The sequence below is a fragment of the Oncorhynchus clarkii genome, chromosome 6 (genome assembly GCF_045791955.1).
Source record: "Oncorhynchus clarkii lewisi isolate Uvic-CL-2024 chromosome 6, UVic_Ocla_1.0, whole genome shotgun sequence".
NCBI lineage: Eukaryota > Metazoa > Chordata > Actinopteri > Salmoniformes > Salmonidae > Oncorhynchus > Oncorhynchus clarkii.
The window spans coordinates 62,072,051-62,097,199 of record NC_092152.1 but is presented as its reverse complement, the minus strand read 5'-3'; the positions used below and the strand labels follow the sequence as shown (position 1 = coordinate 62,097,199).

Here is a 25,149-nt window from a genome sequence, read left to right as displayed (position 1 = left end):
GGGAGACACAAAAAGTCAAAGTATTACCACACACGGTCTAGAATGAAGCCATAATGTAATTCATGATTATGTAGGAGTATATCTTTTCCCAAACTCACAAAGTAAGAAAAGTGGGGGGAAAAGGAGAGGGAAAGTAATCCCCCTGTTCTAATAACACCATGCTAGTTGAGTCAGTATAGGGAGGAGGAAGTCAGGGTCCTGTTTCACTGTCCGTCCATCTTCATCTGGGCTGAATTAAGATCTGATTGGTAGTTTGTCTTATCTTCCATGGGCTCTATTGACTCAGGAAATTCTTGCCTCGGTTACAGCTCTAGTGGGGTACTGTGTTCTGTTTCCACTGTTAATGAGAACCCTCTGAAGGTCAGGGCCTGAAGGAGTGGAGTCAAACCAAAAGCAAGGAGTTCCTTTAGTAATCGTTACTGGACGATATCTACCGGGGAACATTAAGACCCAGTTGCCTATTAGGGCACAGAAGGACAAAGACCCACTTGTACTTTCCAACAGAGAATAGCCAAACTGAAGCTTGAGAGAGAAAAAAAAAATCAATATTTTCTATTTCCTTTGTGCCTACAGCACTTCTCCTTTTCAATTTATTGGTTTAATCTGCATTTAATCTACATTTAACATTCTTTTATATGCATTGGAAAACCTCTTTTTATTTTACTAGGCAAGTCAGTTAAGAACAAATTCTTATTTTCAATGACAGCCTAGTGGTTTAACTGCCTTGTTCAGGGGCAGAATGACAGATTTGTACCTTGTCAGCTCAGGGATTTGAACTTGCAACCTTTCGGTTACTAGCCCAACACTAACCACTAGGTTACCCTGCCACTAGGCCACCCTACCGCTCTATTGGAGTTTACCATGTGAAATGTCCTCTTCAAGACAAAACAAGCTATTCAATCAAGTTGAAAGAAAGGTGTTGTCCACAACTAGGATTTATTTTTTATACTTGGATTTTAGTCAAGCTGTCCATATTAAAGATTTCTTGGATTATACTTTGCCATTCTTCACATTTTGGGGCTTCTACTTTATACCAGTTACGGGTAATGGCTTTTTTACTTACAGCAAGGTTAACTTTGATCAGGTATTTGTCCCTGCCCATCACACTCATGGAACATTACTTAGGTACATTACAGGGCAAGTTCTAGGGACTTCATATCCTATGACATCTTTTAACACCAAACATACATTGTCACGAAACAATGACATCTTCTGACATTCCCCCAAAACATGGGTGTGGTTGGCATGTGCATGGCCACACAGCCACCAGCATGGCTGTTGTACATCTATCTAGCTTTTGACTTTTGATTCTAGGAGCGCAAAAAAAGAAAGGGTAATTTTCCACCCCCAAATTCTCCATGTTCTTGAGTTTGTATTAGTATGTTGAGTACTGCATATATTGTCCCAGTCTTCATCTGAGATGTCTATATTCAGTTCCTTTCCCCATTTTGCTTTAATATAAAGAGTTGACTCTTTTCTAGAGGCTATCAGGCCATGAGACATTCCTTTTCTATCATATTGTAGATACCTGGTTTACATTTTGGATCAAACCTAAACCATTTCAACGTTCGGATTTCCTTTTCCAGTTTATGTTGCTTCACCATCCGAAACCAGAGGTCTAGTGTAAATGATGATATAGGGTTAAGTATCACTGTTAATGTCCCAAATGTGTCTTTATCCCCAGCTACAGACTGGATTGGGCAACCTTGAACGGCAACCTCAATATCTTTCCATATAACACTGCATTGTGAGTCACAATAGCTGGCCTTTCTAATTTGTGATCGGTAAAAACAAATGCCTCAAATCCCATTGAGAAATTGAGGAACATTCTGGCAAGATTAGTCTCATATGACAAACAGTAGAACAGCATCGTATCTTGGTTTCAGCTCTCATTTTCATCGTATTGTCAAGGACTAAACAGAAAAACGGAGTAAACTGAAAAGGCTTTCATAAGGTGTGAGAAAGATTGAGAGAAGGAGAGAGGCTTTTTCCTACTGTACTAATAACTCATGCCTCCATCCTTAAGTGCCTCTAGAACTGTTGTTCCATTAAACCTGTCAATGTGTTCATGTTACGTCTCTCCTCCAATTCACACAGTAATTGCATGGGCATTCCATCAATCAATTATATTGGCAGCAACAACATCAAGTCATTGTTTATGGCATGGTGTTGTGCAGGAATGCAGTGGAGGGCTTTGTGGATGGGGAAAGTGTTTAGTCTGCGTTGGAACAGCCAACTCTCTCTGGCCTCACTCAATTTCATCAGTGGGACTGGAATGCTGGGACACTAGGAAATAAAGACAGGGGTTTATACAGGTGTAAACGTTAACAGACACAGCTTAACAAAATATGGTAAGTGTGTGTGTGTCACCCCTATGCGATTTGTTATTAGTAGTCCAATTCCATGGTCATGGCCTCAATTATTCAGTCTCTTCTGGTTCACACAACACATTTAGTATCACTCTTCAAGGCTACATGCTTTCATCACATGAAAGACATGGTGGCAAAAGCCCAGCCTTCAACAACATTTCCAGAAACTGGAATAAATTGTCATTTGGAAAAGTTATGAAGTATTATGAGGTGTGAACTTCATTGCTGCCCAAATACTCTGTAGTTAAAAAGTTATATTGTTTAAGGGGATCACTGCTGTGATGTGATTCTTACTTCAATACAATTAACATCTGACAACTAACTTGATAAAAAAAAAAACTGAAAAAATGTAAAGATTAAACTCAAATAGATTCCAATAATGCAGTTTACAGTTTACAGAATATTCTGAGAGGATACATTGCGAGTGAATTACCATAGTAATTACTGATAGCAAACCATTAGACCGCTTTCATCTTGTGGAGCAGAAATACAAATTGTTATACAGATCATTCATCTAAAAAAACGTAATCTCCTTTCCTTTTCTCAATTGACATGGTTAGCAGAGCACATTTAGCCAAACAACAGGCTGGAGGCAGCAGCAGGGCTTGGCTGGCATCCCTCCACTCAGCTGCACAAGCACTTTAACCCGCTATGGCTCAAGCATACTCACTAATAGCCTCCTCAGCAACACAACTGGGAGTGGCAAGAGGAGGTAACCATAATTTCAAATGAGTCTTATCGTTATACTCAAAAGATTCTATTTCTGTGTGAGATGAATTATACATTCCGGAGAGAGGAAAAAAAAATACTTTAATGAGTTTGAAACTGAGTGGCGTATCTAAATGTGTTTTCTACCCAAGTTAGCTATGCCATTTAGAGTTGATGACGTGATCCCATTGTTTGCGTTACAATGAGAGAGTGAAATTGAAAACAATGCTCTGAAGATCCCAGAGTGCATTTTATTGAATTTACGAGGCAGTAAATACTTCACGAGAAACAATGTGACCTTTGCCTCATTGTTGAGACATTTCAAAATGACATTACTACATCCCAAATGTTTCAGCATCTTTATATACTTATTACGGTAAATATAACATGCTCATCACAATGTGCGCAGTTCCACATGTGTTTTCCTCCAAATGGTGAAGCGATGGTACATACTGTGCGGAAATGTTTCATACCAAGCACTTGGCGTAATCATTTTCTCTATACTGTGATAACACTCCACTATCTTTCCAGTCACGGATGTCAATCATTTAACCAGACAGGGACGATAAAAAGTTAGCTGAAATCAAAGTCATTGAATGTACATTATACAATGACAACTCTAGGCGATACCAAACACAATCATGTTTATTGACATTTGAGGACCGTTTCTTATTGTTCTTAAGGTTTAACAAAGCACACGGTGTGCTCCAGTCTGCTGACAATGACTGACTTCCTGTAAACCTTGCTGTTGTGGATGACAACACTAATGACAACAGTGTGGAGCCCAATCAAACATACACACATGCACACGTCATGTGCAAATCTGTGTAGTAGCTCCTTATCTTCCAGAGACTCCATTCAAAGCTGCCTGGCATTGCAGTATCAGCAGAAATTATGTGTGGGGTACTGAGTGCAGAGGCAGGAAACACCTATTCTTTACCAGCAACAACATGGTGTGTAAATACTCTCTGCAGGACAGGTCCTTCATAAATAAAGGAGAAAAAAGGTGAGCCTCTTCCTGGAAGGTAATTTGGAGGATTCTTCTGGGAAAATGCTGCTTGTTGTTCACTGTCCTGAGAGAGGGTGGTTCCTTTATAAACAACACAGACAGACTGCTGCTGGGAGTCTAGGGCATCAGCAAACACCATTCTGTAGGCTGAGGTGTTACAGTGCAAATGGACATGAACTACATCTCCACTGGCATAACATTCCCCTCACATTATCACTGACATGGGCAGAGGGGAGGGAACCTACCAGTCTCCCTCACAGATCTCCAGGATGAGAGAGGCTGTACTGTTACCTTTACTGTAACAGATTCATGTGTTCAACGTGACGGTAAAGAGTTGGTGTCATAAAAACAGCAGGTCAAATGTCTGGGCTGCTGCTATGGCTGTCTCCTGTAATGCAGTGATATGAAAGACAAAACAAAAGAGGTGCTCTCCTTTCGTGAGAAGTGTTGCCTATACTAACGTGTGTGTGTTTTCGTGTTGTGTGTGTATTTGTTTTTGTGTATGTGTGTACGTTTTAGCCTGGAAGGGCGGCCATTGCCATGGAGCTGGGGGAAACAGGATGGGACACAAGGAGGTGTTCCTCTGGTATTTCCTGAGGGAGGGAGCTTAACAAGCATGCATACACTCGCAGGCACGCACGCCATCGCTATATTGACATAATGATGTGGTCAAGGTCCAGTGGTCCCCCAGTGCTTAGCTCATTCATCTCCACTCATGGCCACTAATTCCTGAGAGACAGCGCACGTAAAATATTATTACTGTCGCACAGCAGCATGAAATCCACATTTTACCCTGCATAACATAAGTAAATCCTCAATCCTCGCTAGAATTCAATTACGTGTCAAATGTCACTTTCACACCTACTGCTAACTGTCTTCACTGAAACTTGAGTTGCAGTTGTTTCAGAACACAGGCCATAACTCTTACTGCCTGTCAGCTCTGCAGAAAGTGTATCTGTCCATTCTCTGTTCCACTGTGATTTCACGCTCATATGTACAGTATGCATGCTCACACAAACACTAAATGCTTTACCTACTACATACAGGGACCAGGAAGTACAAAACCTTTATCTTGGACAGGAAAGTTCATTCTGTTCTGCTCTGATTGTAATTCAAGGGCCTGCTCTCTCACCTTTATCTGGAGTGATTCAGTGGCTAACCTTTTCATTATAGAGCGAGAGAGAGCCCAGAGGTCGATACTGTAGAGCAGCACGTGTAAGGTACTTCAGCAGGTGGAGCAGCAGCGGCAGAGGGGTGGGCCTCAGTAGTGGGAGAGAGAGAGAGATGGGGGTGGGTGCATTGGACGAGGGCATACAGTGGGATAAACAAGGACATTCCTCTGTGGCCCCTTTCTGTATGTCACGGCTGGAACAGATCAATGAGCGACCAAAACACCTGAAACTGTTTCTATTCCAGAGAGTCATCAGTCAAAATGTTGAATTCACACAGTGGACGGAAGCAGCACTTTACATCATTCTACTCCAAGGCTACAGTGTCTGCAATCAAAGAATTCACAGAGCTCTGAGGGTCAAATTCACAGAGCTCTGAGGGTCAAATTCACAGAGCTCTGAGGGTCAAATTCACAGAGCTCTGAGGGTCAAATTCACAGAGCTCTGAGGGTCAAATTCACAGAGCTCTGAGGGTCAAATTCACAGAGCTCTGAGGGTCAAATTCACAGAGCTCTGAGGGTCAAATTCACAGAGCTCTGAGGGTCAAATTCACAGAGCTCTGAGGGTCAAATTCACAGAGCTCTGAGGGTCAAATTCACAGAGCTCTGAGGGTCAAATTCACAGAGCTCTGAGGGTCAAATTCACAGAGCTCTGATGGACAAATTCACAGAGCTCTGATGGACAAATTCACAGAGCTCTGAGGGTCAAATTCACAGAGCTCTGATGGACAAATTCACAGAGCGCTGAGGGCTCAATAATATAGAATGGCACAGTAACCATCTCAGCCAGTGTGTCTAGACAGGTGGTTTTAGTGCCTTAAATGATAAAATATCACCACATGGACAATACTGTTGGTATCCTGAGACGGCAAACAGATCTCTCTCTGTTTCTGTTTTTTTAATCACAGCTTCAAAAAAGTAAATTCTGATTGCAGGCAAAAACACAAACACTCATGAGTAGTGAAACATCTAAAACTGGAGGAGAAACATCTGGAAGTTAGTTGCACGGTCCTGCCCCAGCACAGCAGCTTGGGGGGAAAAAAAGTGCTCACTCTGCACATTACTGTGAGCTTGTCTCTAAGGCACTCAAACAGACCAATTGTGACACGAGCTCTTTACCGCAGCCAGCCCCAATACAGACAGACAGAGGTTCAGGGGCTGGGGAGAACCGCATTCCACATACTATGACGAGAAAGAGGAGAGGAGGAAGATGGGAGAGGAGTGGTGAGGCTGAGGTGGGCTATATACACTGCTCAAAAAAATAAAGGGAACACTAAAATAACACATCCTAGATCTGAATGAATGAAATATTCTTATTAAATACTTTTTTCTTTACATAGTTGAATGTGTTGACAACAAAATCACACAAAAATGATCAATGGAAATCAAATTTATCAACCCATGGAGGTCTGGATTTGGAGTCACACTCAAAATTAGAGTGGAAAACCACACTACAGGCTGATCCAACTTTGATGTAATGTCCTTAAAACAAGTCAAAATGAGGCTCAGTAGTGTGTGTGGCCTCCACGTGCCTGTATAACCTCCCTACAACGCCTGGGCATGCTCCTGATGAGGTGGCGGATGGTCTCCTGAGGGATCTCCTCCAAGACCTGGACTAAAGCATCCGCCAACTCCTGGACAGTCTGTGGTGCAACGTGGCGCTGGTGGATAGAGCGAGACATGATGTCCCAGATGTGCTCAATTGGATTCAGGTCTGGGGAACAGGCGGGCCAGTCCATAGCATCAATGCCTTCCTCTTGCAGGAACTGCTGACACACTCCAGCCACATGAGGTCTAGCATTGTCTTGCATTGGGAGGAACCCAGGGCCGAGCGCAGCAGCATATGGTCTCACAAGGGGTCTGAGGATCTCATCTCGGTACCTAGTGGCAGTCAGGCTACCTCTGGCGAGCACATGGAGGGCTGTGCGGCCCCCCAAAGAAATGCCACCCCACACCATGACTGACCCACCACCAAACCGGTCATGCTGGAGGATGTTGCAGGCAGCAGAACGTTCTCCACGGCGTCTCCAGACTGTCACATGTGCTCAGTGTGAACCTGCTTTCATCTGTGAAGAGCACAGGGCGCCAGTGGCGAATTTGCCAATCTTGGTGTTCTCTGGCAAATGCCAAACGTCCTGCACGGTGTTGGGCTGTAAGCACAACCCCCACTTGTGGACTTTGGGCCCTCATACCACCCTCATGGAGTCTGTTTCTGACCGTTTGAGCAGACACATGCACATTTGTGGCCTGCTGGAGGTCATTTTGCAGGGCTCAGGCAGTGCTCCTCCTGCTCCTCCTTGCACAAAGGCGGAGGTAGCGGTCCTGCTGCTGGGTTGTTGCCCTCCTACGGCCTCTTCCACGTCTCCTGATGTACTGGCCTGTCTCCTGGTAGCGCCTCCATGCTCTGGACACTACGCTGACAGACACAGCAAACCATCTTGCCACAGCTCGCATTCATGTGCCATCCTGGATGAGCTGCACTACCTGAGCCACTTGTGTGGGTTGTAGACTCCGTCTCATGCTACCACTAGAGTGAAAGCACCGCCAGCATTCAAAAGTGACCAAAACATCAGCCAGGAAGCATAGGAACTGAGAAGTGGTCTGGTCACCACCTGCAGAACCACTCCTTTATTGGGGGTGTCTTGCTAATTGCCTATAATTTCTACCCGTTGTCTATTCCATTTGCACAACAGCATGTGAAATTTATTGTCAATCAGTGTTGCTTCCTAAGTGGACAGTTTGATTTCACAGAAGTGTGATTGACTTGGAGTTACATCGTGTTGTTTAAGTGTTCCCTTTATTTTTTTGAGCAGTGTAGTATGTACCACATCCATGGGTTCCTTCCCGTCACAGTGAGACAGGAGGAGTGTAGAGTCCATTAATTCAAATCGAATTATATTTCTCACATGAGCCGAATACAACAGGTGTAGTACTTACAGTGAAATTCTTACTTACAAGCCATTAACCATCAATGCAGTTTTAAGGAAATAGTTAATTCAGTAAATATTGTCTTTACTCGAAGGTAAAAAAAAGTTACACAATAAAATAACAATAACGAGGCTATATACAGGGGGTACCCTTTTCGAGTCAATGTGCGGGGGTACAGGTTTAGTCTATGTAATTGAGGTAATATATACATGTAAGTATCAGTAAAGTGATTATGCATAGATAATAAACAGCAAGCAGCAGCTGTGTAAAAAAACTTGCAAATGCAAATAGTTCAGGTAGCCATTTCATGAATTGTTCAGCAGTCTGATGGCTTGGGGGTAGAAGCTGTTAAGGAGCCCTCTCCTCTGTGATACTAATCTGTGATACTAGTAATTGTTCTCATGTCACTGGGGCATTCCAACACCATGAAGCTACTGGTCAGAACTTACACAGGGAGGAAGAGGAGTGCTTTAGACAGGAGAGAAAAATACTGATCATTCACAGTCCATGAGGATAAACAGTAAAACACCAATGGGGCACAGTGGAAATGTTCTGAATGCCTAGCAGAGAGAAGAGAAGTTTAGTCAACTAAATTGAGTTCCCAATTGAAAGTGGCTGTGAGGTGATGGGCAATACATGTGATTTAGTGGTACATGGATGAGAGGGAATAATGTGATTCACAGCTAACTCTGCTGATAACACTCTGATAATGTTAAAGGAGAGCCATGATTAAACCCCAGTTCTGATGTGCAGACCTGCCCCGTCAGCGATTGAGTCAAAACAGCGCGCATGGTTGGAATGCAGCCCTCATTGACATCGACCCACAGCACTGAGCCTCTTGTGTGAACATGGAGTGGAGCACTCACTCTCTGTCTCCCCCTCTCCCCCTCTCTCTATACTGCCAGGCTGGGCCACTAAGCACGTGCAGAGGTGTACTAATAGAGATAACAGTTAATTATCTCTCAAATACAGTTTGCCTTCTTCAGCTCCAGAGAAGGGGTCTATAGGGACCACAGTTTAGTATAGGCTATACACTCCTCCATCATTCAGGTGTAATATTGTCAACCTTTGCTTATTACATAAGATGTCCCTCCCATAAATACGTAGCCACACCTCTGTTAAAATAAGGCAAGAGCCTTTGTGGAGCAGGCAGGAGTCTTTGTGGAGCAGGCAGGAGTCTTTGTGGAGCAGGCAGGAGTCTTTGTTGAGCAGGCATGAGTCTTTGTGGAGCAGGCAGGAGTCTTTGTGGAGACTAGAGGGAGGTAAAAGAGAGGGCCTGCCTGGTCCTGACATGACAGTCAGATAGTCAGAGAACAGGGAGACAGCGGCAGACCAGAGGCATCATGGGATGGGACCCCGCTAAAGCTCCAGTGTGCTCTGTTTAATCCCCCTCCCTTCCACTGCCAGGATCAAGCCTCATCAGCTTTGGTGTTCAGTGTCAGACTCATTTTTATAACGTCCCACCGGTCAATTCTAACCGCTAATGCCTCACACAACGGCTCCTAATGCCAAGTGATTACGGACTGCTGTTTTAGCACATTTGTTGCATGAAAAGAGAGAAAGGGCCACAAGGCTGTCCGTCGGCTCCATGCTCAAAGGGACGAGCCTGATGAACTCAGCAGAAAAGGATCTTCCCTGAAAGCAGCTCTAAGCCACAGACCTCGGGGTGGGGTCTAGGGGGATAGGGGGCTGTGGCCTGGCAGTCAGAGCTGGTCTGACTGGGGCTTTACAGTATCCTATCAGAGCATATAGACAGTTCCTGTGTTCTCACGTCACATGTGCAGATACGCAAATATGCTCACACGGCTTTTCCACAAGTAGACATGAGACTGAAAGTAGTTAACTCATTCACCCATTGAAAAAAAACACTGGAGTCAATCACGTACGCTCAACACTGTGCATGAAGTAGAATACAAAAACACCATAGAACTTCAAATTAAAAACAAAAATAGTGGTTTCTGGATAATCATCATTTGTGCTTGTCTCTCTGGTGCCCTTGTCACATCTCTGACACAATTCAGGTAGATTTCCCCCACTCCTCTGAGTCCCATTTAGAGCAAACAGAATTTGCATGGAGATGTGATTGGCATCAGTATGCCTGCACCTATCAACTGGGGCCTCATTGTGTCAAACAGTGCTACAGGCTGGACCATGTGACATCTAAACAACACATGGAAATGACACCACTGGGACAGAACACAAACAGAGCTGAGTTCTGTGTACAGAGAGAAGACAACACAAACAGACAGAGAGAGACAGAGAGAGAGAGACAGAGAGAGACAGAGACAGAGACATAGAGAGAGAGACACTACATGAAAGGATACTTTTGTCAATTTGAAGTTTCCTGAACTGAGAAAATCGTTTCAGTGAAATCAAAGAAAGCAATGGTGAGAGATCCCTGTTGTTTTTCTAAAGACAACTCCCTTAAATAGAGGGTCTGTGCCCCTTGCCAGTAAACAGTACATGCATTGTGTACCAAACAGATCGTAATTTCCAATAATACTTTGTTGGGAACATTATGCAAAGGCATACGACTGGCATGCAAACATTTCAGCTGTCATCCAGTTACTCACTTTCTAAAAATGTGTAAGTACAGGAGTCTAGAGGGTAGGTCATACTGGATTACACACTGGAGTTCAGACATTCTTAAAGGCAGTCTGACTGAGTCACAGCTTGCCCTGGAGTAAAAGCCCTCAGAGATCTGAGAGAGAAAGAGGGCAAGGGAGAGAGAGAGAGAGAGAGAGAGAATGAGTGACAGGCAGAGAGAGGGAGGGAGAGAATAAGATCAACTCTGCAGATCCTAATAAACCCACTAACTCCACCCCACTGCCTTTACTACATCCAAGGCCTGAGATATGAGGCAGGTTTCCCATCACACATGAAAAGCACCATACGGTCATTGGGGAGGACAGGCAGCTGATCTATGCCTTTTTATATTGCAGTATAATGATGAGGTCATTATTAAAATGTCTGCTAGTGTATGTTTAAGAGGGCACGACAAAGCCTATTCCCCCTCAGGAAACTAAAAAGATTTGGCATGGGTCCTGAGATCCTCAAAAGTTTCTACAGCTGCAACATCGAGAGCATCCTAACTGGTTGCATCACTGCCTGGTACGGCAATTGCTCGGCCTTTGACCGCAAGGCACTACAGAGGGTAGTGCGTACGGCCCAGTACATCACTGGGGCTAAGCCGCCTGCCATGCAGGACCTCTACACCAGGCGGTGTCAGAGGAAGGCCCTAAAAATGGTCAAAGACCCCAGCCATAGACTGTTCTCTCTACTAACGCATGTCAAGCGGTACCGGAGTGCCAAGTCTACGACAAAAAGGCATCTCAAAAGTTTTTACCCCCAAGCCATATTACTCCTGAACAGGTAATCAAATGGCTACCTGGACTATTTGCATTGTGTGCCCCCCCAACCCAACCCCTCTTTTACACTGCTGCTACCCTCTGTTTATCATACAGTGCCTTGCGAAAGTATTCGGCCCCCTTGAACTTTGCGACCTTTTGTCACATTTCAGGCTTCAAACAAAGATATAAAACTGTATTTTTTTGTGAAGAATCAACAACAAGTGGGACACAATCATGAGGTGGAACGACATTTATTGGATATTTCAAACTTTTTTAACAAATCAAAAACTGAAAAATTGGGCATGCTAAATGATTCAGCCTCTTTACTTTCAGTGCAGCAAACTCTCTCCAGAAGTTCAGTGAGGATCTCTGAATGATCCAATGTTGACCTAAATGACTAATGATGATAAATACAATCCACCTGTGTGTAATCAAGTCTCCGTATAAATGCACCTGCACTGTGATAGTCTCAAAGGTCCGTTAAAAGCGCAGAGAGCATCATGACGAACAAGGAACACACCAGGCAGGTCCGAGATACTGTTGTGAAGAAGTTTAAAGCCGGATTTGGATACAAAAAGATTTCCCAAGCTTTAAACATCCCAAGCACTGTGCAAGCGATAATATTGAAATGGAAGGAGTATCAGACCACTGCAAATCTACCAAGACCTGGCCGTCCCTCTAAACTTTCAGCTCATACAAGGAGAAGACTGACCAGAGATGCAGCCAAGAGGCCCATGATCACTCTGGATGAACTGCAGAGATCTACAGCTGAGGTGGGAGACTCTGTCCATAGGACAACAATCAGTCGTATATTGCACAAATCTGGCCTTTATGGAAGAGTGGCAAGAAGAAAGACATTTCTTAAAGATATCCATAAAAAGTGTTGTTTAAAGTTTGCCACAAGCCACCTGGGAGACACACCAAACATGTGGAAGAAGGTGCTCTGGTCAGATGAAACCAAAATTGAACTTTTTGGCAACAATGCAAAATGTTATGTTTGGCGTAAAAGCAACACAGCTCATCACCCTGAACACATCATCCCCACTGTCAAACATGGTGGTGGCAGCATCATGGTTTGGGCCTGCTTTTCTTCAGCATGGACAGGGAAGAGGGTAAAATTGATGGGAAGATGGATGGAGCCAAATACAGGACCATTCTGGAAGAAAACCTGATGGAGTCTGCAAAAGACCTGCGACTGGGACGGAGAGTTGTCTTCCAACAAGACAATGATCCAAAACATAAAGCAAAATCTACAATGGAATGGTTCAAAAATAAACATATCCAGGTGTTAGAATGGCCAAGTCAAAGTCCAGACCTGAATCCAATCGAGAATCTGTGGAAAGAACTGAAAACTGCTGTTCACAAATGCTCTCCATCCAACCTCACTGAGCTCGAGCTGTTTTGCAAGGAGGAATGGGAAAACATTTCAGTCTCTCGATGTGCAAAACTGATAGAGACATACCCCAAGCAACTTACAGCTGTAATCGCAGCAAAAGGTGGCGCTACAAAGTATTAACTTAAGGGGGCTGAATAATTTTGCACGCCCAGTTTTTCAGTTTTTGATTTGTTAAAAAAGTTTGAAATATCCAATAAATGTCGTTCCACTTCATGATTGTGTCCCACTTGTTGTTGATTCTTCACAAAAAAATACAGTTTTATATCTTTATGTTTGAAGCCTGAAATGTGGCAAAAGGTCGCAAAGTTCAAGGGGGCCGAATACTTTCGCAAGGCACTGTATATGCACAGTCACTTTAACTATACATTCATGTACATACTACCCCAATTGGGCCGACCAACCAGTGCTTCCGCACATTGGCTAACCGGACTATCTGCATTTTGTCCCACCACCCACCAACCCCTCTTTTACATTACTGCTACTCTCTGTTCATCATATATGCACAGTCACTTTAACCATATCTACATGTACATACTACCTCAATCAGCCTGACTAACCAGTGTCTGTATGTAGCCTCGCTACTTTTATAGCCTCGCTACTGTATATAGCCTGTGTTTTTAATGTTGTTTTATTTCTTTACTTACCTATTGTTCACCTAATACCTTTTTTGCACTATTGGTTAGAGCCTGTAAGTAAGCATTTCACTTCAGGTCTACACCTGTTGTATTCGGCGCACGTGACAAATAAACTTTGATTTGATGGTGATTTCTAATTGTTTTTGCCAAATGCTCAAATGGAGTGTATAAGATCAGAAAGAAATGATGTATTGTGAATCCCCTACTTATTCATCTCTACGGTATCCAGAACAAAGATTGAAATAGTACCGCACAGAGTGACGTTTCACCGCGGTCACATGGGTCGTACTGGGGTGCGGATGTAAAAATCCCACAAAATCTGCCGTTGGCACACATTCAAATTAGCCCCAAGGGTGCCTTGTTAAAAATGGTTCATTCTCTTAAATGAAATACCATGACTGTTTTCTCATTAGCTGGGAATGTTGTTTGAAATGTCAGATACAACATACCTTAGTGATATCATTACCAACCTACTGCATACCGCTTCAAAATATGGACATTTTTGTGTGCGGGGTCTGCTATTAGCATGCTAACGCTCATTGAGACAGACTGGTAGAATAGAGAGCATAACTAGCATTCACTGGTTGAAGTAACTTTTGAGTGCAATGGAGACTGGTGACTATGACATAAATATATAGAATTCACAACATTTGGACGTGGATATAGTTCTATATTTTTTTTTTATTAAACTATGTGTGTCGTTATTGTTTGAAATCAGACTGAACTGCTTTGTTGATTGCTTCTGTACCCCGCTTCCGTGATTTTCTTCAGTTTACGTGTGGATCTATCCCATTTTAAACCTGTTTTCATATTTATTTATTTATCTTTTTAAATCGATTTCCTGGCACACATGATTTCTCAGTATGGGCGTGCTGCTGCATGCTGGGAAATTACCGTAAGTGATGGACCCATAGAAGATTCTCTGGCCTTTACTCTATGTGGCCTGTCAGAGGCTGTCTGGGCACTGAGAGGAGAGAGTGATTGAGTTGTTTTCCTCTTTCTGCTTGCTGGTGCTTGGGAAGTTGAGGGGCTAGATCTGGGGCTGGGGTTGAGGCTAGAGCACGGACTGGAGATGGGGTTGGAGGAGGGGCTAGAGAAGGGGCTCGAGATGGGTCTGGAATTGGAGAAGGGGCCGGAGAAGGGGCTGGAGTAGGGGCTGGCACTCATGTTTCCCGCAAAGTGTTTGGTTTGATCGTTCACCAATAATGTCAAGGAAATGTACAAATCATTCTCTTAAAAAGGATATGTTAATAGAGTGAGGGATAATCTTAGGCTGTATTGATTGAGAGAAATGCAGAGCACACAGAATACAGAATAGGTTGTCCCTCAGCCAAGTGAACCTGTTTACACCAGCAGCTGCAACATAACCACTGTATGTTATTACATAGAGATGTGTGGCTTATGGCTTTTCTATAGCATTTGTTCTCACACATGATGGAATACAGTGCTCACTTTCATCTCAAGCATTCTTCTCCCCAATCTGGAGACTGCTCAAGTTGTGTGTTATATTATATGCAGGTGTCCATACTCCACATTGCTAGTGCTTCTCTGTATGTGTCATATTTCCATAGCTACAGGAAGTAGGGGTGCTGAGGGTGCTGGAGCAACACCTGACAAATAAATATAATAATACCCCATAGTGACAAAGCGAAAAAAATGATTTTTAGACATTTTTATAAATGTATAAAACAAAAAAACTGAAATACCTTATTTTCATAAGTATTCAGGCCCTTTGCTATGAGACTCGAAATTTAGCTCCGGTGCATCCTGTTTATATTGATCATCTTAGAGATGTTTCTACAACTAGATTGGAGTCCACCTGTGGTAAATTGAATTCCTTTGAATTTGGAAAAGCACACACCTGTCTATACAAGGTCCCACAGTTGACAGTGCATGTCAGAGCAAAAACCAAACCATGAGGTCGAAGAAATTGTCCGTAGTGCCCCGAGATAAGAATGTGTTGAGGCACAGATCTGGGAAACATTTCTGCAGCATTGCAGGTCCTCATGAATGCATTGGCCTTCTTAAATGGAAGAAGTTTGGAACCACCAAAACTCTTCCTAGAGCTGGCCGCCCAGCCAAACTGAGAAGGGCCTTGGTCAGGGAGGTGACCAAGAACCCGATGGTCACTCTGACATAGCTCCAGAGTTCTTCTGTGGATATTGGAGAACCTTCCAGAAGGACAACCATCTCTGCAGCACTATACTAATCAGGCCTTTATGGTAGAATGGCCAGACAGAAGCCACTCAGGATTGAAGGTCGCAGGATTGGCTTCTGGACAAGTCTCAGAATGTCCTTGAATGGACCAGCCAGAACCCGGACTTGCACCCGATAGCAAAGGGGTCTCATAGCAAAGGGACTGAATACCTATGTAAATATGTTTTTATTTATATGGATATATATCAATTTGCAAAAATGTAAAGAAAACTGTTTTTGCTTTGTCATTATGGAGTATTGTGTGTAGGAAAAAATAACTATTTCATCAATTTTAGACTAAGGCTGTAACATAACAAAATGTGGAAAAAGTCAAGGGGTCTGAATACTTTCCGAATGCACATATACTCAAAACATCTTCACGCGGACATGCCTATTTCTCACAAGGAGAAAGGCTCTCAAAATGCATCATATTATTCTATAGTGTGGCTCCAAACACAGAGACAGCCACAGAATAGAAAAGAATGGTACACATGAAACAGCCCGCGCTCAATGAGTGTAAACAGTCTGCTGCTGCCGCTCTGCTAGTCATCAGATGGGGTGAGGAGAGGAGGTATGGGGTCCACGTGGGTAACTGGGGGGGCCTGCCTTGATTGGGTCATTTTTTAAATATGAATTACGTTATTTTTCTTATTCTTAGAAAAAAAAAAAAACTTTCTTATTTCCATATAACAGACATCTTTGCAGTGAGATTACACAATGAATATAAAGGATCTTTCCTGTTCTGGGAAATGCCTTCAATCACAAGCTCAACTTATATGAGCAATGTACAAATATATCACTGTCATACTTTCCTGTAAGTATGTGTTTTATTTACCTAGTAACTACAATGTAAAACACGGTGTGTTAAAAATACTTTAAAGACACTCAAGAGCAGCTTGTATGAGTTTCAGGGCAATATACCTTAAATAATGAGAAAAAAACGGAATGTTGAATATGGAAATGCTTTTAGTGCACTCTTTTCTCACACCTCAAATTAATATTTCAGTGCATAAACAACAACGCAAATTCCGTCGTGGTCTCGCAATAAAGAAAACTCTTCCTTCCGAAAACATGAATTAAACATTTCCACATCCCAATTTAAATTATACATATTTACAACAAAAGCGAACATCAAAAAGTAAAACAACCTCAAACTATCCAAACAATGGAAAACGACTATGCCCAAACCCTAACTTTAAACAATGTGACATTCCCTTAGCTCAGTGTACTGTGCTCAGAGTCCCTCCCCTCCGGTGTTCCCCCCCCCCCCCCCCCCCCCCCCCCCCGTCCCACCACTACCACCCAGACTCAGTGAGCAATCAAGTAGCCAGTTAGAGTAGAGCAAACCTTGTCTGATATCCACAAAGGCCATGTGATACTTCAGATATCACCATCACTGATTTTGAGTGTGGGTATTGATTTAAAAAGCAGAAATTCTAAAATTAGAGTTCAGAAGCACTCTGATTGGGGCACAGGCACCTCTCTGGCCAGGCTAAGCCAATCAGGAGTGGAGGTGACTAAAACCTTTGATGACAGGCCGGCTGGGCCCCCCAGATGGCCCTGCGTAGCGGAGTGAAGGGGTCCCGGATCCCCTGCTCCCTCCCTGAGATAACAGAGACATTCCTCAGTGCATACCCTGCTTTTCCACAAGCCTCTCCCTTAATTCCAATGGACTGTGTGGAATGCCGGAGCACCCAGGCAGTTGGTCGCTGTGGATGAGCGGAAATGAAAAAAAAACACTACTCTAATCTGTGTGAGCCCTGGTCTGGCCTGAGGTCAGTGCACCTGCATGCGTGCAGTAGGGAAGAAGATACTAATAACACACACTACACACGGCATGGAGGCTGAACGTACAGTACATCTGTGCCATACAGTGTGTGGACCTGGAGCAACAAAGCACATATGTGGTGGGATTAAACCTATAAATGAGTCAGAGGGCTGGATTAAAGGACAGGAGTTCAGTCGGGAGTGATCTCCTGGACAAGCAGATCAAGCAGGTCTGGGATCAGATCAATGCATTGGGGAGTCAGTCAGTCACACACAGTCAGGCAAAGACATACTGTAATCACCTGCATTCATTAGCTACTTTGCCGGGCACTGTGATCCACACTAGCCTCTACCACAGACTCCAACACCACTGAGTCAGACCAGGCCCCGTCGCTGTCTGGTGCCCTGGTTGGTTTAAAGCAAATTCTGACCACTAGAGTCAGGCTCCCACCACTGTGAGATCTAATCAAATTCAGCTATGATATTATTTCCAATGTAAGCCAGTTCTCCCTCAAGTTATCTCCTCCTATCCCTCATACTTTGGCCACTCCGGAAAGAAAATGATTCGGCCAAATTCCAGAAACGCAAAGCTGCGGTATTAAAGTCTGCTCCATATCCAGTAGAAGAAAGAGAGAGATTTTATTTTTTTATGTGGTCAGGATAAGGTGATCAAGAGACAGCAAGACTCAGTGTGGAAAAAGAAAAACAATGAGGATGGAAGACAGAAGAGGTAAAAAAAGACTTCAAGGAAGGAGAGTTCACAGTCAAAAGGAGCAACAGTAAAACAGTAGAAAGAGAGAGAAAAATGAATCAGACAGGGAATGATTTACTGCACTGCGCCAAAGCCAGGCAGAGCCATCAATCTTCACCACTTCTAAATTCTTCTGGAAATCAATTCAGTCCATTGGTCTGCTGTTTTATTTATGTGTCACCACCATTAGGGGAAAAAACATCAGTGGCATGATGGGTCTCCATCTCTCCAATGCATTCAGCAGCCTCCCAGTGGACCAGAACAGCAGCAGCACTTCTAGAATGAGGTAACAAATCTAAGTGGTTCACTTTGTAGGACATTAGACATTACTGGACACACTGGGGAAAGACTTGGCACTGCAGGTGTTCTTTTCCACACAGGCATGTCCCACCACCTTACACACTGGATGAGGATCAGAGTGTCTCAATGTCCTTCCTTCCTTAGTTACCTCCCTCGGAAGTCGTCGTGGTCGATCACATCAAGAGGAGAGAATCCAACCCGACCATGTCTCACACGGTGTAGTGTCAAAGTGAATTGTGGCTGTGACCTGGCCATAAGAAGAGTGTTTCAGTGGTCTATCTATACATTTAGGTGTATATACACAATCCAATCTACAAGAAGGTCAGACATTGTTATGATCGTGCCAACATCCACAGCTGTGGTGCTGTGCCAACTGGCTCCTGTCCTGTGAAACCTGGCTCTGCACCCTCATCTTGTCCACAGGGTGAAGCTCATCCAGAGGGGGAAAGGGGCACCTTCAGACTGCCAATGACTAGAAAGTTCTTCCCTCCCTTGCCAAGGAAAAGGGTCACCTCGCGACTGCCAAAGACTAGGTGCTACCCTCGACAATGGAAAGCGGGCACCCCGAGACTGCCAAAGACTAGGTGCTACCCTCGACAAGGGAAAGCGGGCACCCCGAGACTGCCAAAGACTAGGTGCTACCCTCGACAAGGGAAAGCAGGCACCCCAAGACTGCCAAAGACTAGGTGCTACCCTCGACAAGGAAAAGGGGCACCCCGAGACTGCCAAAGACTAGGTGCTACCCTCGACAAGGGAAAGCGGGCACCCCGAGACTGCCAAAGACTATAAAGTTCAACCGACTTGCCAAGGGAAAGGGGAATGTTATGTCCTCCCCTGCTAAGCTCACCAACACAGGTCCAGAACCAGCTAGTCTGTCTCAGGAGAGCCTGACAGCAGGCAGAGCAGAGAGCAGAGGTTTATTAAAAGAAAACAAGGCTGGAGAATGCAGGGATGTGTACACTTAATACCTCTGCCAGGGCAGAAGAAATCCGCTCAGCCTTCGTGGGAGCCTCTGAGGAAACGGCAGGCATGTCTGAAAGCAACAGACCCCCTGTTCACTCTTGTTCTCCAACACTAAATAATGGAAAACATCATCTTTCCTCTGTGTGATGGATACATTTTGTCTGGCCTCCTCTCGTTATACCCCATGAGGTGCCAGGTTATTCAAGTTTACACTTGAAGTTTGGCTGCTTGGAATGTTCAGGAGAGGAGGCCTGAAACAGTGGGAAGCAGGAGAACTGGTAGAGAGGTATGCCTGGACCCTTTGAAGATAGAGTCAGTGGACAGAGAAAGAAAGTCCACAAAACCTTGGTTAAATGCAGCAACCCTCTGTTTGTCTCAACCACATTGCTTCTTCTGAAACCAGATGACCCATTACAAAGAACACCACACTACTGTAAGCTCTCCATTATCTCTCTTTAATAATATTGGAAGTATTTAGGGTCACAAAACAAAAGTTGAGGCAAAAACATTAATTTCCTATCCTTCCTCCCGGTTGGGCTTTACATCCTTAAATGCTACTTAATAAGAAGCCGGTGCATTACTTATTTATACAGAATATGAAATACATACTGTAAGCAGCAGGGAGCCTGCTCTGTTAATTGAACAAATCATCCTCACCAATTAACTCATCTGGCTGAGAGCATTTCTGCCATATTTATCAGGCTAGCTGATAAACAACAATATGCCTCTCCCCATCTGCCAACATATGGATGCATGATATGTCACCAACACATGTTGAATACAACACAATTAATAATTGAACAGTTGACAACAGCATTCTGATTCATTATAACCACATACAGTGGGGCAAAAAAGTATTTAGTCAACCACCAATTGTGCAAGTTCTCCCACTTAAAAAGATGAGAGGGGCCTGTGATTTCATCATAGGTACACTTCAACTATGACAGACAAAATGAGAAGAAAAAAAAATCCAGAAAATCACATTGTAGGATTTTTTATGAATTTATTTGCAAATTATGGTGGAAAATAAGTATTTGGTCACCTACAAACAAGCAAGATTTCTGGCTCTCACAGACCTGTAACTTCTTCTTTAAGAGGCTCCTCTGTCCTCCACTCGTTACCTGTATTAATGGCACCTGTTTGAACTTCAGTATAAAAGACACCTGTCCACAACCTCAAACAGTCACACTCCAAACTCCACTATGGCCAAGACCAAAGAGCTGTCAAAGGACACCAGAAACAAAATTGTAGACCTGCACCAGGCTGGGAAGACTGAATCTGCAGTAGGTAAGCAGCTTGGTTTGAAGAAATCAACTGTGGTAGCAATTTTTAGGAAATGGAAGACATACAAGACCACTGATAACCTAACTCGATCTGGGGCTCCACGCAAGATCTCACCCCGTGGGGTCAAAATGATCACAAGAACGGTGAGCAAAAATCCCAGAACCACACGGGGGGACCTAGTGAATGACCTGCAGAGAGCTGGCCTAGCCAGTCTCCAGATCTCAACCCCATAGAAAATCTTTGAAGGGAGTTGAAAGTCCGTGTTGCCCAGCAACAGCCCCAAAACATCACTGCTCTAGAGGAGATCTGCATGGAGGAATGGGCCAAAATACCAGCAACAGTGTGTGAAAACCTTGTGAAGACTTACAGAAAACGTTTGACCTCTGTCATTGCCAACAAAGGGTATATAACAAAGTATTGAGATCAACTTTTGTTATTGACCAAATACTTATTTTCCACCATAATTTGCAAATAAATTCATAAAAAATCCTACAATGTGATTTTCTGGAGAAAAAAAAACTCATTTTGTCTGTCATAGTTGAAGTGTACCTATGATGAAAATTACAGCCCACTCATCATTTTAAGTGGGATAACTTGCACAATTGGTGGCTGACTAAATACTTGTTTGCCCCACTGTAATAAAATATTGCAAGGAGAAAAGGGTAAACAACTTTGTCACATTGCTGCAAATGAGCTGGGTGTAATTCAGTGATAGTAAATACAAACTCATTAGTAGCCTAGGGCATGAAAGGAAAACTTGCTGGCAGAGAACCAGCGATGAGGGGCACTGAGCCATGGCTGACAAAGCTCAAGCACCTGACACACACTGCTTTAGAATGCTCACCACTCCATTCACTCCCCTCTCCTCTTTTCCAGCAGGCCTAAACTCCCTCCTTATTTCCTGTTTCTACAGTTCCACATACACAGAACTGTTACATCCTGGATCTTAGCTAGAGGTCGACCGATTATGATTTTTCAATGCCGATACCGATACCGATTATTGGAGGACCAAAAAAAAAAGCTGATACCGATTAATCGGCTGATTTTTAAAATGTAATTATTTGTAATAATGACAATTCAATAATACTGAATTAACACTTTTATTTTAACTTAATATAATACATCAATCAAATCAATTTAGCCTCAAATAAATAATGAAACATGTTCAATTTGGTTTAAATAATGCAAAAACAAAATGTTGGAGAAGAAAGTAAAAGTGCAATATGTGCCATGTAAAAAAGCTAACATTTAAGTTCCTTGCTCAGAATATGGGAACATATGAAAGCTGGTGGTTCCTTTTAACATGAGTCTTCAATATTCCCAGGTAAGAAGTTTTAGGTTGAGGTTATTATAGGACTAATTCTCTCTATACCATTTGTATGTCATATACCTTTGACTATTGGATGTTCTTATAGGCACTTTAGTATTTCCAGTGTAACCATATAGCTTCCATCCGTCTCCTCGCCCCTACCTGGGCTTGAACCAGGAACACATCGACAACAGACACCCTCGAAGCAGCGTTACCCATCGCTCCACAAAATCCACGGCCCTTGCAGAGCAAGGGGAACGACTACTCCGAGTCTCAGAGCGAGTGACGTTTGAAACGCTATTAGCTCGCACCCTGCTAACTAGCTAGCCATTTCACACAGCTTGAATTCATAAATAGCGCAATGCTTGAAGCACTGCGAAGAGCTTCTGGCAAACGCACGAAAGTGCTGTTTGAATGAATGCTTACGAGCCTGCTGCTGCCTACAACCGCTCAGTCAGACTGCTCTATCAAATAATATACTTAACTATAACATAATAAACACAGAAATATGAGCCTTAGGTCATTAATATGGTCAAATCCGTAAACTATCATTTTGAAAATAAAACGTTTATTCTTTCAGTGAAATATGGAACTGGCATCCCTAAGTCTAAATATTCCTGTTACGTAAAATTCTGGCAATTTAGTTCGCAACGGTGGCGAATTTGCCAATCTTGGTGTTCTCTGGCAAATGCCAAACGTCCTGCAAGCACAACCCCCACCTGTGGACGTCGGGCCCTCATACCACCCTCATGGAGTCTGTTTCTGACCGTTTGAGCAGACACATACACATTTGTGGCCTGCTGGAGGTCATTTTGCAGTGCTCTGGCAGTGCTCCTCCTGCTCCTCCTTGCACAAAGGCGGAGGTAGCGGTCCTGCCGCTGGGTTGTTGCCCTCCTACGGCCTCCTCCACGTCTCCTGATGTACTGGCCTGTCTCCTGGTAGCGCCTCCATGCTCTGGACACTACGCTGACAGACACAGCAAACCTTCTTGCCACAGCTCGCATTCATGTGCCATCCTGGATGAGCTGCACTACCTGAGCCACTTGTGTGGGTTGTAGACTCCGTCTCATGCTACCACTAGAGTGAAAGCACCGCCAGCATTCAAAAGTGACCAAAACATCAGCCAGGAAGCATAGGAACTAAGAAGTGGTCTGTGGTCACAAACTGCAGAACCACTCCTTTATTGGGGGTGTCTTGCTAATTGCATATAATTTCCACCTGTTGTCTATTCCATTTGCACAACAGCATGTGAAATTTATTGTCAATCAGTGTTGCTTCCTAAGTGGACAGTTTGATTTCACAGAAGTGTGATTCACTTGGAGTTACATTGTGTTGTTTAAGTGTTCCCTTTATTTTTTTGAGCAGTGTATATACTTCTGTGTATTGATTTTAAGAAAGGCATTGATGTTTATGGTTAGGTACATTTGTGCAACGATTATGCTTTTTTCACAAATGCGCTTTTGTTAAATCATCCCGTTTGGCGAAGTTGGCTGTCTTTGTTAGGAAGAAATAGTCTTCAGAGTTCGCAACGAGCCAGGCGGCCCAAACTGCTGCATATACCCTGACTCTGCGTGCAATGAACGCAAGAGAAGTGACACAATTTCCATAGTTAAAATAAATTCATGGTACAGGCAATATTAACTAAATATGCAGGTTTAAAAATATATACTTGTGTATTGATTTTAAGAAAGGCGTTGATGTTTATGGTTAGGTACACATTGGTGCAATCACCCGTTTGGCGAAGTAGATGATCAGTGTACAAAAATGCAGATTACCGATTCTTATGAAAACTTGAAATCGGCCCTAATTAATCGGCCATTCCGATTAATCGGTCGACCTCTAGTCTTAGCTGACTGGTACTGCACTTATTTTGCTCTCTGCCTCTACTCCCATTTAAAGATGGCAGGTAGCCTAGCATTTAGAGTATTGGGCCAGTAGTTGAAAGGTCGCTGGTTTGAAATCCCAAGCAGACAAGGTGAAAAATCTGTTGATGTGCCCTTGAGCAAGGCACTTAACCCTAATTTGCTCCAGGGACACTGCACTGCTACGGTTTACCCTGTAAAACAACACATTTCACTGGACCTACCCAGAGTATGTGACAATACAACATTTTTTGTTCTCCCCATTCTCTGGCTCGGTCAGGGAAAAATGACTTGAAAAAGACCAGTTTCTCATCACCCTGAAGTAGAATAGGGACATACTCTATATACTCTCTCTATCTCCCTCTATTATGCTCTAAAGATCCCTACCAGTCTGCTTGGCAAAAGAAAATCCCTGTGGCACACACTGGAATGTCGATTTGAGTTAATTAAATCTCCTGGCATCTGCTCTGCTCGGGCAATTACTGCAGTGAGAAGCCACGCGACGAGAGCCCTGCAAGAAGAAGGTGCTTGAAGAGGATCAGACTGGGAGAATGGTTAGAATAGAGCCATGGTTCACCGGGCACTGTCTTCTCTACTCCATGTTTCACAGCGGGGGCCCTTTGCATGAGGAAGTAATGGAATAACATTTCTATGCAGATTTTAATAGCTGCTGCCAGCCTGCCGCTTCGTTCATCTCACAGAGCTTCATTGAATTAGCCTCTCTCTGTTCAGTGTATCATCTCTCTCTCTCTCTCTGTTCTCACCCAACATCCTCTTTCCCAAACAATCCCCTCCCTGTGAATAGAAAGACATTAAAGAGACATCAAACATGCATGTCTTCTACAGAGGAAACAGTTCCCTTTCCATTTCCATTTCACCAACAACAAAAACAGAAATTCACAAATGTGAATCATTTTGTGTACCAGTCGGTCTGTTGGGAGAGGAATCTGCAGCAGCAACAGTCCTCTCAGGGCTGGGGGCATTCTAGTCTCTGAGCTCTGAGTAGCATATTCAAACTTACAAGTAGTAAAACTCTGCCCTCTGCAGGAAAACAGCTCTAAATTATTTATGTGGGTCTGATTGGCCATCGAGTGGAGAAGCTGCTTTCTGCTGTTCTCACTGTGACATGGTTCAAGATCTATTACTGGAGTGTT

The 25,149-nt window shown here is 43.6% G+C and overlaps 1 protein-coding gene across 10 annotated transcripts in view; it reads right to left on the bottom strand.

Moving 5' to 3' along the window:
- The window catches only part of LOC139411403 (tight junction protein 1a), a 175,493-nt gene that overhangs the window by 77,717 nt on the left and 72,627 nt on the right, over positions 1 to 25,149 (bottom strand). The window lies entirely within an intron of this gene.